The following is a 14,452-nucleotide window of genomic DNA, read 5'->3' as shown; positions in this document are numbered from 1 at the left end:
GGAGAGAGGTGTATGTACCTACAAGATTAAGTAAATATTCCACAACTTGGGGGAGGGAGAGGCATTGTGTCATAAGGGGCATGTGGCCTTATATAAACACTTTGAGATAGTGGGACATTAAATGCATGTCAGATAGAGATAAATAGATAGAAAGAGAGAGAGAGAGAGAGAGATGGAGAAGTGGAGATTGAGAGACATGTGTTGTATCAAAAGAGAGCCATGATATGTGGGGGAAGGAGGAGTATTTACATATTTTTCTTCACCAAATATGGGGGCATCGACGATCCCTTCTTTGGTGACAAAATGATCCTAGTCCACATGCACACACTCTCTCTTCAACTATCTTGGCCCACGCACTCTCTCTCTTGCATACTCTAGAACCTAAATCCAAATAACTAACATGGATGCGAGCACCATAGTGACCCCTTTGTTGATGGCAAAACAATCCTAATCCATGTGCACTCGCACTCTTTCTTTATCTCCTCTTAAAATCCCATATAACTAACACATTAATATATTATCATATTAATTGATTAATTAATATTACTACACTAACATATTGGTTTATATGAAATGATTAATACTAACATATTAATCAGTATACAAATTAATTAATATTAGTATACCTAGGGATCACTTCATACTAATTGATTACTATATTAACATGTTAATCAATATACTTATGGAGATGCTAGGATAATTCTCCTCTGGTTCAACATCCTTTTACCTTAGGCCTACAAACTTTGATGATTCCTCTACCTAGATGATGACAATTCTTTTCTTAGGCAAACACTCCAATCCATTCCACATTGACTATTCACCATCCTGTTCTTTGGCTTTGCTTGCTTCTTCTTTAGCCAATGCAAGAGAGCTCAAATGATTGTCCACCATTCGTTCTACAATTTTCAGCTTTGTCGCAATGTCTGAGGAATTTTCACTACAAGGATACAGGCGTATAATGATGGCAATTTTCGATATAAATTAGCGGCATCACTATTTGCATCGACACAAATAGCGACAGTACTCAGGCGAAAAAAAGCAGGCCGAAATCCGAGCGCATCATTTTGCGCAAACGAATGAAATAGAGAGTGAAAGGAAGAGCGAACTGCATCTTGTGTTTGAGAGGGAGAGGGAGAGAAAGAGAAAAAACCATTATATGATGGGTGCCGAGTATCTCACCCGAATACATTTCTTGCACTCCTAAGTGTCCAAGTAAAATATGGGTGGAGCGATGCGAGTGTAACCGAGTTGTTCAGGTATCTTGTATGTACGCTTCGTTGATTTCTTTTCGACACTATCATAAAAAACATTTGTGCTTTTTTAAGGTATTTTATGATTTTTTTTCAGGTTACTAAAGTATCATATATTACCACTTACAAATAACATGCATGAGTCTCTGATGATGGGCGACGTGTTTTACGAAAGCTTGGCATGGACTACAACAACATCCATGCATGTATCAACAATTGCATACTGTTTCAAGGAGAATATGAGACTATGGAGACATGTCCAAAGTGTGGTGCTCACAAGTATCGACAAGACTTGCAAGGACAAACCATCTCTCAAAAAGTTATTGGATACTTTCCGCTTATCCCCCGCATAAACCACATATTTTGTACGTCCAGCATAGCGAGCTTGACAACATAGCATGCGCAGAATAGATCCACATATGAAGTTCAACGAATATCAGCGGATTCACACACATGGAGCCGCATTGACTCTACCTTTCCAGGCTTTGCCCGAGAACCAAGGAATATTTGGCTCGGTCTTGCTATGGATGGCCTAAACCCATTCGGTCTACGCTCAACTTCTTACAATGTGTGGCCTATAGTCCTTATCAACTACAATATCCCTCCATGGCTTTCTACGAAGAAAGTACATCTCACCCTTAGCTTGCTCATTCCCGCATACTACAAAGTCAAAAATATGGACGTGTATCTTCATCCATTAGTCGATGACCTTAAGATTTTGTGGGAGGAGGGGGTCACCTTGGAAGATATGAGCAAGCGTGATGGTTGACAATCCGCCAATATTTGATCCATTCTCATATGGACCATGCATGACTTTCCGGATTCGGAGAGTGCTCAGGTAAGTAGGCTTCCGTTCTTGTTGGTAATATCTATCATAGGTCGTTCAAGTTTGTATTCACTAGATAGAGGTATTGGGATAAGTATGGTTACCTTAGGTTATCGTGGATGTCCATTGTGTGGGCCATAGTTAGACTCCCGAAGGTCACGAACCATGAAGAAGATGGTATATCAAGGACACACCGCTTTCTTGCTAGAGGGTCATGAACTCAGGGAAGGTTTTCTTGGACGACCTCCAACATGTATGAATGCCCAAAGCTGGTACGAGTTGAAAATGGTCCACACGGAGTCACATCCAAATGGAATGTGACAATTCTCAGTTTTCTACGAGTTGTCGTATTGGACCCACTTACAGATCAACCACTTGTTGGATCCCATGCATATTTTCAAGAACGTAGGCAGCTTACCATGGGACCACATCACAGGAAAGAGAGACACTATAGGGACACAAATGGATTTGAAGGAGGTAGGCAAGATGGAGGCACTTTGGCCGAAGTCGAGTGCTGATGGTCGCTTGCAGCTACCTCACCCACCTTGGGTTTTCTACACTAAAAAAGAGCGCATTGTGAAGCAAATAGTCAAGTCTATCCGGGTATGATGTGTTCTCTCAAGTTTGCATTTTCTAAAGACGACCAATTATCAGGGCTAAAATACCATGATTGGCATAAGATATGTCAGGTTTGTATTACGAATGGATTGTAAGTGGCCTACGTATTTTGCTATTTGGAGTGTAGTCGTTGTTCATAATGCTTCCTCGTTTGTGACAATTTGTACTATGGATCACGATCGCACGATGCCTTACTCTAGAAATACGCAGGGCAATTTACAAGTTGTCAATTTTAGTGCAATGGATCTCACAGAAAGAGATTAAAACATCCTCTATTAAATCTACAAGGCGAGGAGCAATGGAGACGGTCTGTCTCTTTAAGAAATACCTGCCTATCAGCATGCTCATGATACAAATCCACCTTCTTGCATCTTGTAGATGAAGTGGAGATTGCTGGACCTATCCATACGTGATGGGTGTTCTTCTTGGAGTGCTTTATGAAAACCCTAAAAGGCTTTGTGTAACAACAAGCTCGGCCAGAAGGTAGCATGGCTGAAAGTTGGTTGGTGTCTGAGACATTAGTGCATATTTCACAATGGCTACCAATGGTGGATTCAGACAACAATATGCTATGGTCACTGAAGGACGATGATAGACTGACCAGAGATTTGGTGGTTGGAAATGGAGTAGAAAAAAGAATGGAGGTTGCAATGGAGGAGAAAGTGAATCGCTTTTGTATGTTGCACCATGCCTCCATAGAGATGTGGCTCGCTAGGTACGAGCAAGCTAAGAAAGATTGGGAAGAAGCGTGATCTAAATTTCGACATAGTACGCGCCATCGACCGATTCGATATCCCGAGGGCATGGAGGAGATACCGCAGTTTATGTCAACACGATGGTTGCATGGAGCTTTTGACCACATCGTCTCGCGAAGAAGCGGAGGTCTCAACCGAGAGGAGTGGGAATTCTCGAGGGGATGTAGTCCAAAGGTGATGACGTGTTTAGGGTTTGTCATATCTATATTGTATATGCGATAACTAATTGAGTGTTTCAATGTATAGTACAAAATATATAGTACAACGTGGTCACGTCGACGGCATTTCTACGTGGAGCGTATTAACAAAATGCGCTCCACAATAGATTGTGGTGTCATGGCAAAGTTCGAGCAAGAGAATCGACGATGAGCAACGGATCCAAACACGGTTATAGATAAGATGGAGTATTTTGGGAACCTGCAAAGTATTGTCACAGTGGATTACCGTAGCTTCTCCATGATCCTATTCGATGTGCAATGGTTCAAAGTGGTACTTGAAGAAGCCGGAGCAACAGTTCGACGAGGTCCATCTAGATTTCTCGAAATAGATTCCGAAAAAAGATGGACGAATTTGCGCGACACGTTTGTGTTGTCGGCCCATTGTGAACAGGTGTATGAACTCATATTTTTTAAAAATTTTATTACGACATGGTACATGTCAAAATTTAAATCTCTCTTGTACTTGATTTGAATAGGTAATTTTCTATCCAAACCCCCGACAATCTAGATAGTGGTATGTTATACCTTTAGCTCCCCGAAGTGCGAGAGTATATAATCAAAGTAATGTTCTGAGAATAGATGAGGAGAATATGCAAATAGAGGGGTCAATATTGCAAGGGGTGGAGGCCACTAAAAGCTTGGAGCATGTAGAGAAGCCAGACTCGGGTAACAATGATGGAAATACATGAGTCCAAGAATTCTTTGAGAACGAGGTGGACTCATCCTTTTGTGGTGACATGTCTATCAACCTTTCAGTGTATGCGGAGTTGTGTTAGGAGATTGACATGGGACCATAGGGTACTTCATACTTGGAGCATCCATCTACTCAATTTGTTGACGAATCGCTTATAAGGGTACATAAGATATGCATTTTAAATAATATCATTTTTTAAATATTTATATTACCGTGCTTTGTATGATTTATATTGATTATGCTGACATCAATTTTTGTCTGTGCAAGTGACCTTTGTGGATATTTAGATTAGCACGATGAGTCGAGGGATGAGCAACAAGGAGCTACAAGAGATCTTCATACGTATGTCTCCAGATGAGATGGCTCGATTTAGAGATATGACGGACCAAGAGTTGTCTCGGACACCATCAGACCATTCTGTTAGATCTATTTCGGTGCACTTTGATGCTTCAATTTCTAGTAGACGAGGTCAACGCTCCAGAATTGGACCAGATGGAGGGAGTGGTTCTGGGGGATGCTGGGAGACATAGATGCAATGAGCCCGCGGTCGGCTTGGGATAAAGGTGCTACTCCTTGCTCTCGTGGTGGTTCGATAGAGCGTGGCTTAGGTGGTTGTTGTGGAGATACCGACGCAGTCTCCATCTCATTGTTCTGCTAAAGTTGTGTCACCTATGGGATTTGTCACACTTGTGTGAACGTCTACTCTAGTCACTCTAGCTTTTGCTCAGCCATCCGCAGGTGGCACCTCTATGGGTGCTACTCCAAGAGATACTATCCCGTAGCTATACCATATATACAAGGGTCTCCTGGATATGCCTAGGAGCATGGTCGCAGGTGGGAGAGGACACATCTTAGGCATAACCTAGAGGGGTATGGATACCTTGTAGATGATAGGACATTAGCCATCATCATGAATGATGAGGAGAGGAGGGTGATGGCTCGTATGAGAGAGTTGTGCCAACAAGTTTTTCGTCACAACATCTTGGATCATTGGAAGAACATATCGGAGGGGAGAAAGGACTACATAGTAGCATCCTTGCATGAGGAGTTTTTGGTACCTGCCGCAACAAATAGGTTTTCCACAGGCTGGATGATGGAGTGCATGCGTGCGTACATGTCACACGGACAATCAGACGCACGCAAGGCACTTAAGAGTGGGGCCTCAATGCCTGAGTGGCTAGATGCGGACGACTAGCATCGACTCAGGGAGGAGACTACAGATTCTCCAGGACGTTGGAGACAGCAGTGCGAGGCGGCGAGGGCACGACTGGAGGCAAGAGTGATCCATCATCTTGGGAGTGGCGGTCACATGACATATCTAGAGGACTTTGTAAGTTTTATCTTTTGTTCTGCTTGCTTATTTTTTGTAATATCCCTTATACTGATAATCGTGTTTCTAACATTTGTATTTTGTTTTCTTTGCAGCACTCCATTACAAACCGCAATCCCACTGGCCTAGAGACTCAATATACAAAGAGACACTGTCTCAATGCATTGATCGACCGATTGTATGGACGTGGCGGCCCTATAAGTCACTCATCTTTCTTGTCTGTAGTTACTAAATTTAATTAAAATGCATTATTGTATAGTGGACTGATGTGTAGTTGTTTCTTTTTTTGCAGAGTCCATTCGATGCTCCTTTGCGGTAGGACGAGTTTTCAGATGGTGAGGATCTATAGCTCGCCCTTGGATCCGTGGAGCTCACGTACTCTTCTTTTTTGGTCACGTGATTTGTGTAGGCATTTTCTATGTAGTAGTAGTATATTGCCATGATTGTACTATCTCTTTCATTATGTGATCATGTATTTATTTCATGTATTAGTGTTATTTGCGTCAGTATTAGCGTCGCAAATGCGATGCTAACGACACTGATACCGACTGTTCTATGCTGTTGCTAATACTAATGTTTTTTGCGACGACGGGGGCAAATTTCTTTATGAACATTTTCGTCGCTATGAATGTCGGTATAATGCATGTATCTTGTAGTGTTTCTTCAACTTGAATTTTCTCTTGTAAAAAAGCATTCAAGTCCACCTCTACTTCAACCATCCTTTTCATGGGTGTCTCTACCTCCAATTTAGAAGAGGTTAAATCTTTTTCCAACTGAGAGCTCCCGCCCTTCTAATTGAAAAGCAGATTTATCATAAGCTTGACATTTGTCATCACAAGCACTCAGCTTCTCTTGAGACCCAATCTCTAGGTTTTTTAATTTGTCTTTGTCTTCTTTCAAAACTTCTACAATAGTTTGTTCCCTTGATTTTAATGCATTCAGTTCTAACTATAAAATATCAATGGTTTCCTCATTTGATTTTAACATCTCTTGAGTTGATGTCAACACACTTTCAAGATCTAACACCTATACAGTCATTTTATTAGCAATATCTTTGGCTACTTGGTGACTCTCTTCACAGTGTGTTGAATTATCTGTTGCAGATGTCAACTTTGCCTCAAGCTCCATTGGTCTTCCTTTTCATCTCTATACTCTTTTTCAACTTGAACAAATCTATCGCTTGTTTGGAAATATTCAGTTTCAATCTTGGCAATCTATAGTTGTGCTTCTTCAAGCATGTTCTATGTTTTGGCTCCTACAGATACCTATTCTTTCATTTCATCAATCTCTTGTTTCAAGGTTTTGATTTTGTGATCTCCTTCTTTGAATCACTCTATTGCAATTTTCGCATCACTTTTGAACTTTGTAGACTAATCCATATACTCTATGGCATGTAATTCCAGATCCTTGTCTTATCGTTGGTGTTCTTCTATCTGTACCATAGTTGCATAGTATATAGACCAAAATGCTCCAACTAGAGTCATCAAGGTCCCCATAACTTCATTAAGAAACATATGACCTTCCTTTAATCATTAAGCCTTCAAAAACATTTTTTTTTCAAACATACATGCTTTGTGGCCATGTAATATGTCCCATCAAGAATATGTTGTTGATGAATAAACTCTGTGCCCAATCATTCATGACATTGAGAAGAAATGCAAATTCGAATCCATGTGATGTAATCAAACAAGCAATGCTTCACACAAAAAGATGGATGCATTGGAAAATAGTGCCTCGCCTATCTACATGTGCCCATGTGTCATGCAAAATGCAAACACAATTCCTTGATTAAATTAAATCCTTTACCTCACCTCTCATCTCTTAGCAAGGAAATATTGTGCTCTGCTCCACCCTCCCAAAATCTCACAATCACTCAAGAAGATAATGGTCTTCATCATGATGTTGACCAAGAAAACAACCCATCTCACAAATGGTGGAGTCCTTCACGACCCCCAAACTCACGTAAACACTTTTCCCACTTATCTAGAGATTCCTAACTTAGTGATAATCATCCCAACTCTCGTGCATGCAAGAAATAGTGCATGCACAATAAAAGGTGCACTCTGAAGTGCACGTGCATCTAGGATTTACTGCATATAGGTACAGTGGGCAGTATGCTATGCTAGTGTTCAATGATGGTGCAAATCGTGCATCAACCCAACCTATGGCATGGAAGTATTTGATAAAATCAAGAGATGACCCCCAAGTGCCGTGCAACCAACAAGTACAACATGAAGTTCTCATGATTCCATAATCCCTATGATGTGCAAAAGTATTGACGAAAAATTATACATGTTCCAAGATATTTGGCAGCTACTAATAAACTCTAGCCTGTGCAAAAAACTCCAATCTCGACCAAGGCTATCAAGTTTCCACACTAAAAAATCCAAATAAAATAACAAAAACAAATCCTAAAATAGATAAACACAAAAAATTCAACTACAAACCAACAAATCAAAGAGTCATGCAACTAGTTAAGCTATAAAAAATCCTACCAAACTAATGTTTTACTATGGGTTTTCAATTTACACAAAAACACTTGACAATGTTAGAGGGATGGGTATATTCATAGTGTTGTTAGAGAATCCGAGGCACTAGTGCAAAGAAATTAGTGGGACCCCATTGACCAAAGAAGCACGAGGACTTTGAGGTAGAAATTAGCAACACCGATTGGGCCTTTTTGTTAAATTCCATGTTTTATGTTTGGGATGGGAACCATTAGCTCATAGCATGGATGAATGAGATATGCACATGTGAGTGGCCCTAAACCATAGGACCTTAACATTTTACAATGTGTTTGTTGCTTATGTTGTCGTTAACATAATTGACTGTTTGTAAAAGCCTTTCCAAATAATGTGAGGCAACATGTGCATATTGATTGTCACCGTGTGAAAGTGACAAGTGTGGCAAAGGGGGAGATTTTATTAGCTATATCTCATACAAACAAGTATGAAATGGACCATTTTCTCATATGCTTGTTATGCCTTTGTGTGCTAAAGATCAATGGATGAAGAAATATGCATGAGACCCTGATATAGAATGTATATAGGTTGGCACAAAAGGGGGTTATCTATACCTCATGTCCAGACCTTTTTTGAGAAGCAAGGATGCTAAGGCAAGTTGACCATGCAACTATTTTTGACAAGTTAACTGATGATGCAAAGGCATGGGTGTAAGCATATAGAATGCTAACATCCCTTCCCGCATGGTACAAGGCACCATTGATTGCACTTGCCCACGTCATGTGGAAGGTAGGTAGTTTTTCAAGCTAATTTAACATTTTATTTCTTGATGTATTTTTTCCCCAATGCAATAACGTTATCCTTAATTACTAAGTGCACAATGATTATGATATGGCGATGTAGTCAATTGAATAGAAATGGACATAACTCTCTAACTCTAAGTTTAGAAGCAAGTGGGGCGAGGCATACTATAGTGTTAATGAAAAGCTTGTCAAGAAAACTTGGCGTTTGCTATGAGCTACAGTTCCTAGATTCAAAGAGAAGTGGTATCAGTAAGTTGCTACCTCTTTGTACTTGCCATTGATATGTACTCAAACTACATTGGTCTAAAATAACTATGTTTTTATCAATGCAAAACTCTCTCATGCTTGGAGTGGGGCTCCAAGACTCGAGGTGTGTTGAACAACGAGCGAGTATACACATTGGCATCCTTAAAGCTAAACGAGGCATATCACGCAATGATATTGAAGGCCATGGAGAGTTCTGATAATAGGAAAATTTAAACGTTGTTGGGCATGCCTGAATGTAGGTTATTCTTGTTCATCTATATTATCTGTATCATAAGTCTAATGAATTGGTACTAATGACATAAATTTGATTTGAGCATATGGCAATGCATTGTTTCAAAGTTGGATAAGACAAGAGACCTTTTGAGCCATGTTGCAAGATGGCAGAAGGAGATTGCTCTTGAGCTAGGAGGACTATTGTAACATTTGAGTAGAACACGATTTGTTCTTTCAATATACATAGGTGATAAAGAGAAAACATAGAGAGCAAATCTTTCGCAGCATCTTCCATGATTAATTCGAGGTGGATGAAGATATAGAGCCACAAAAGTCATCAAAGTTGATAGCATGGAGGCTTTTGTATAGATAGTTCACAATATCCTTCTCTTATAGCATGTTTGCGGTGCTATCTTGCCAATCCATTCCAGAAATGTAATAGTGACTTTGCCTATCAGGATCTATATGAGTAGATGGAGAGGGGGGACTATACAAACTCTATTAAGAGAATGCAAGGATTGGGTAAACCTGTAGGATGATCAATGCATGTATGAGGATTACCGGATAGAGCAAGAGTGGGATGAGAAGGTATATTAAAGATGCCCTATCTCCCTTGACTACCTAGAAGTGAATACCCATCCAGTGAGAAAGGTTTGTGCCAAAAATACTCAAAGAAAAGGCAAATGCAAGAGACACAAGGTTCGTAAGGCATTATAAGTCAAATGAGTTGCATTCTTAGGAGTATATTGCACTTTGTTGTCTTCTAATAGAGAGACTATGATCAATTTGCAAGAAACTAACACTAGTAGTATAGTTGTTGAAAAAATAAAATAGAAGAGCAAGCACACACCTAATATCATCAGAAAGAAAGGCCAAGTGGAGATTGGCCCTCATCACCAATTACTTTGGTTTTTCCACATCCAAAAGGTTTGATGTTTTAAAGTACTATAGCCTAGACATCTATTGCATTCTTCTAGTGAAAAGGTTTCATTGAGTAGGAATCGTAACCACCAAACCATGTAGGCCCCTTGATTGATACCATTGAAGAACAAATTGCAATCCCAACAATGCAACAAACAATACACTTAAGCAATAGATGTAAGACAATTGAAAGTTGCAAGTTCGTCATTTATAACACGTTCGTCCATATTGTTCCAAAGGATTTGTATTGGTTCATCCCTTGACATGTTTCCAATGGACTTGATTTGTAGTGAAAGGCATTACCGAGGAGGTCTGTGTCATTGGCATGGATAGAAGGATAGAGCAAGTTCTTTCAGATCTTGCAGTAGAGAGGCTTACATTATACACCACTATAGAGAGACACATGATAACAATAAAAAGTGATGAGGCAATAATTGAGGACACACCGTCACATCAAACTAACACATGTACTACAGAGCACCGAGATGGTAAGCTTGCTTATGCACAAAACTCATGATGTGAAAGCATGTACATCTTGTTCATCACTCACTGAAGTAACAATAAGAATGCTTTATATTGTGCAAAGGGTAAAAGAATTGAAAGTCTTAGATTTGCAATGATAGCGGACGTGACTCGTCTCTAGAGAGGTAAAGAAACCATGCTCATGAATTTCCCACATACGGTGATTAGATGACAACAGAGCTTAAAAACAATATATTATTATACGATGTTAATAGTGACGTGTCTCCTTGTGTAGGGAAGGAAAGAATGCAAGAACATGGACTAGCTATGCCAAGGGACATGACAACTACCGGTAAGCAAACATGACTTGTGTTCCCCTCCCCCCCAACAATACAATGTCTATAAGAACGGTTTGTGTTTTTGCAGGGGATACAATTTTTTATTATGAACCTGTCATGGTGGAGGATGTGCCAACCACATACATTGGTGAACTAACTCAAGAATATTATCTATAGTAACATTTTGAAGGAAAAATATGTTGAGGTCATCGTGCAAAGGGCCATACTGAAAGTCACATGGAAGCTCCCTTACAAGACATAGTCTCCCATGAAGCTACAATGGTATAAGATGTGCCAGCCACACACACAAGTAAAAAAACATGCCTCAAGAATATTATCTATAGTAACATTCAATAAGAAGAATATGCTATTAATTGAGGAGTCAATATGCGGAGGTCCCTGAAAGTTGCATGGAAGACCCCTTACAAGTCACTGCCTCCCATATAGATATGATAGGAAAGGTGGAGTAGCGTATTGTTCTATTGTGTGACCCATTTGAGAAAAGAAATGCATTATGAAGTGATCAGCCAAGTGAGGCATTGTCCTAATTGGTAGAGGCATTGAAGGAGGTCAACCAACACAAGATAATCGAGGTTGGTGAAGAAACCACAAACATAGCATGAGATATCACGGTGGTTGGTCTTCCTGAAGATAGTATCATGCATGGATTGGGGGATGGAACTCCATCATGGAACTCCCATATTGAGGCAGAGCTAGTTGATGCCATGCATATGGTCGATCTTGTGCTCAAGGACATAGTGATGTTACTTTTCCTTGCCACAACACACTCCATGGTAGAGCTCATTGAGTAGGTTGTGGAGAATGGGCACCAATGGATGGAGTCAGGGCAGAAGTGTTGGGCTTTATGCGTGGCACATGTTGCTCATTGTGAGATGCATGTTTGTGTCATTGGAGGTAGAGAGATGAAAATTTTAAAGTCATGATATGGTCATGCTGGATATTGTTTACATATCACACTTGATGGCTTTGTTCCATTAGTGCAATCACTAAATTAGTATTTTATGCTTTAAATGCAGGTACATGTGATACATATTCTAGTGTACATGTATTCAAATGTCACTTACAATGGAATTATTCCCTTGGAGTTCACAAAAGATGACATTACTGTGAATAAGTGGGTGCGAGATACATCATGATCTCTAGTGAGAGGTCAATATGAGATCCAATGTTGTTAAACTACTGAAAAGACGTTTTGTAGTCATTTAGTAGATTCCTAATCCCTTATATGAATACCATATATTGTAGGTGACATGCAATGTAGTAGGGCTTTTTGGAGCTTGTTCTTGCAAATGTACACAAAAGAAGGGGACACTATTTTAGATTGCAATGTAGGATGTGGTTACCTTGCATCAATAGCTCTAAATTCCAATAGACAAATTGCATGTCTGTATGTATCGCTTTGTCGAAGATGGAAGATATATAAGAGGAAAGGTAATATATTTATATAAGCTTGTACACTATTTGATTGTAATGGAGTGCTCTTTTTCGTCATGCCAATAAATGGGTGCTCACCTTTCCATGTGTGCATGTATATCTACCTCCCACAACTTGAAAATTAATTGTGTTCGATATGAATGGGGTGCCTCTACATAGGCGGCCAAAGTAGAAAGGATAGGTACTGGTGAAGCCCCTGGAAGTGGGAAGATATTGGATGATTTTGCGGCTAGGGCTTGCAAAGTTTTTGAAGGAAATATCTATATTTTTGAACATTGCCATTTGGAGCTCAATGAAGAAAGATAACTTAAGTGAGCTACTCCAACTGGTTCAAAGTGAATGTGTGAAGTCGTCAAAGCAAGCACCAATATTTGTATTTTAATATGGACAAGGCAAGTGCAGAGCAACTCCCACAACCACTTCTTCTAGAAGGAGTTACACAAATCCTTTTTTCTTGAAATGTTTTGATGACATTCATACACTTCAGCCCAACAACGACACTATTTATGGATGATAGTATGGAGAAGATGTAGAGGAACCCACCCAACACCTTTATTTGACCACCCCTATTTGAATGAAATCCCATGGACACAATCCTCTTGGAGCACATGCTTCCCTACTTGACCAAGCTAGCATGATTCCATGGTTTAGTCCTAGACTTTGTTAGGGATCACCCATTCCACCCTCGAGAGATGGAACTCAATTGATATTTGATGTGCATGATGAACATGTACTTTCAAAATTATTTGATTCTGTTAATTTACAAGCACAATGAAAAGAGAGAGAAATGTGCAAGTAAAGGAGTTTGTGCATAGGCATTTGCTTAATTGCAGTGCTATAAGATGTGTAAATAAAACACGTAAAATATTTGGGGAAGGGTGGAGTATAGATACATGCGTGTGCATGTGAATGTATATGTGCACAGTGGATTGAGTAACAATGAGGTAATATTATTGTCTCAATTTTTAACTATTCGAAGAATGTGAAAAACAATAGATATCACATGTTATTGCAGTAAGTGTAACAAGCTGTTTGATATTGTATCTTCTTATAGTAAGTCCACATAATAATGCTCAATTGAAAGTAGCGAAAATATGTGCAATGTAGTTTCACTTATGTGTGCACAATGGAAGTGATATATGAGGATGTAATAGCAAATCACGCACATAAAAGTGAGAGGTATGTGAATGTATATATGCATATGAGAGTAACAATATGATATTCTTTGTAGTTAAAAGTGTCAAAGACAATGGACCTCATTCAAACCCTTGACCCTTGCAAAATTAAGAGGGTTGTGAAAAATGGATGCATGACCCTTGCAATTTTGAGAGAGAGAGTAGAGTAGTTTATTATCTTCCACGGAAGGCCAAATTATGACCCATAGGACCTTTCCAAATATATAATGATTCTCCTCCCCCATGGTAGGAAAGGGGTAGCTACGGTGAAAGAACGATCTTTGTAGCGTGGTTCTCTTGAAAGCGTAACATGCGAGTGATGAGAGCCCCTAACTTCGATATAGGAGCAGTGGTAAAAAACTAGTGAAGTGGCACCTGTAAAGGGATATAAAAGTCAGCCCATATATGTGCATATGTTGGGCATGTCATAGTCATGTGCTCCTCTAATTCTACACTCTGTAGTCCACATAGCTTGCATAACCTCATCTCTCTTGCTTGTCCACTCCATGCACTTGTCTCGATTAATAAAGTGTGTGATCAAGTTTGAAGTTGTGCAATACTCTGTCTAAATACGAGAGAGAGAGAGAGAGAGAGAGAGAGAGAGAGAGAGAGAGAGAGAGAGAGAGAGAGTGTGTGTGTGTGTGTGTGTGTGTGAGGGTGAGTGT

The sequence above is a fragment of the Lygodium microphyllum genome, chromosome 21 (genome assembly GCF_053477565.2).
Source record: "Lygodium microphyllum isolate KBCC chromosome 21, Lygodium_microphyllum_v1.1.10, whole genome shotgun sequence".
Taxonomy (NCBI): Eukaryota; Viridiplantae; Streptophyta; class Polypodiopsida; order Schizaeales; family Lygodiaceae; genus Lygodium; species Lygodium microphyllum.
Note: the sequence above shows the minus strand (reverse complement) of the source record.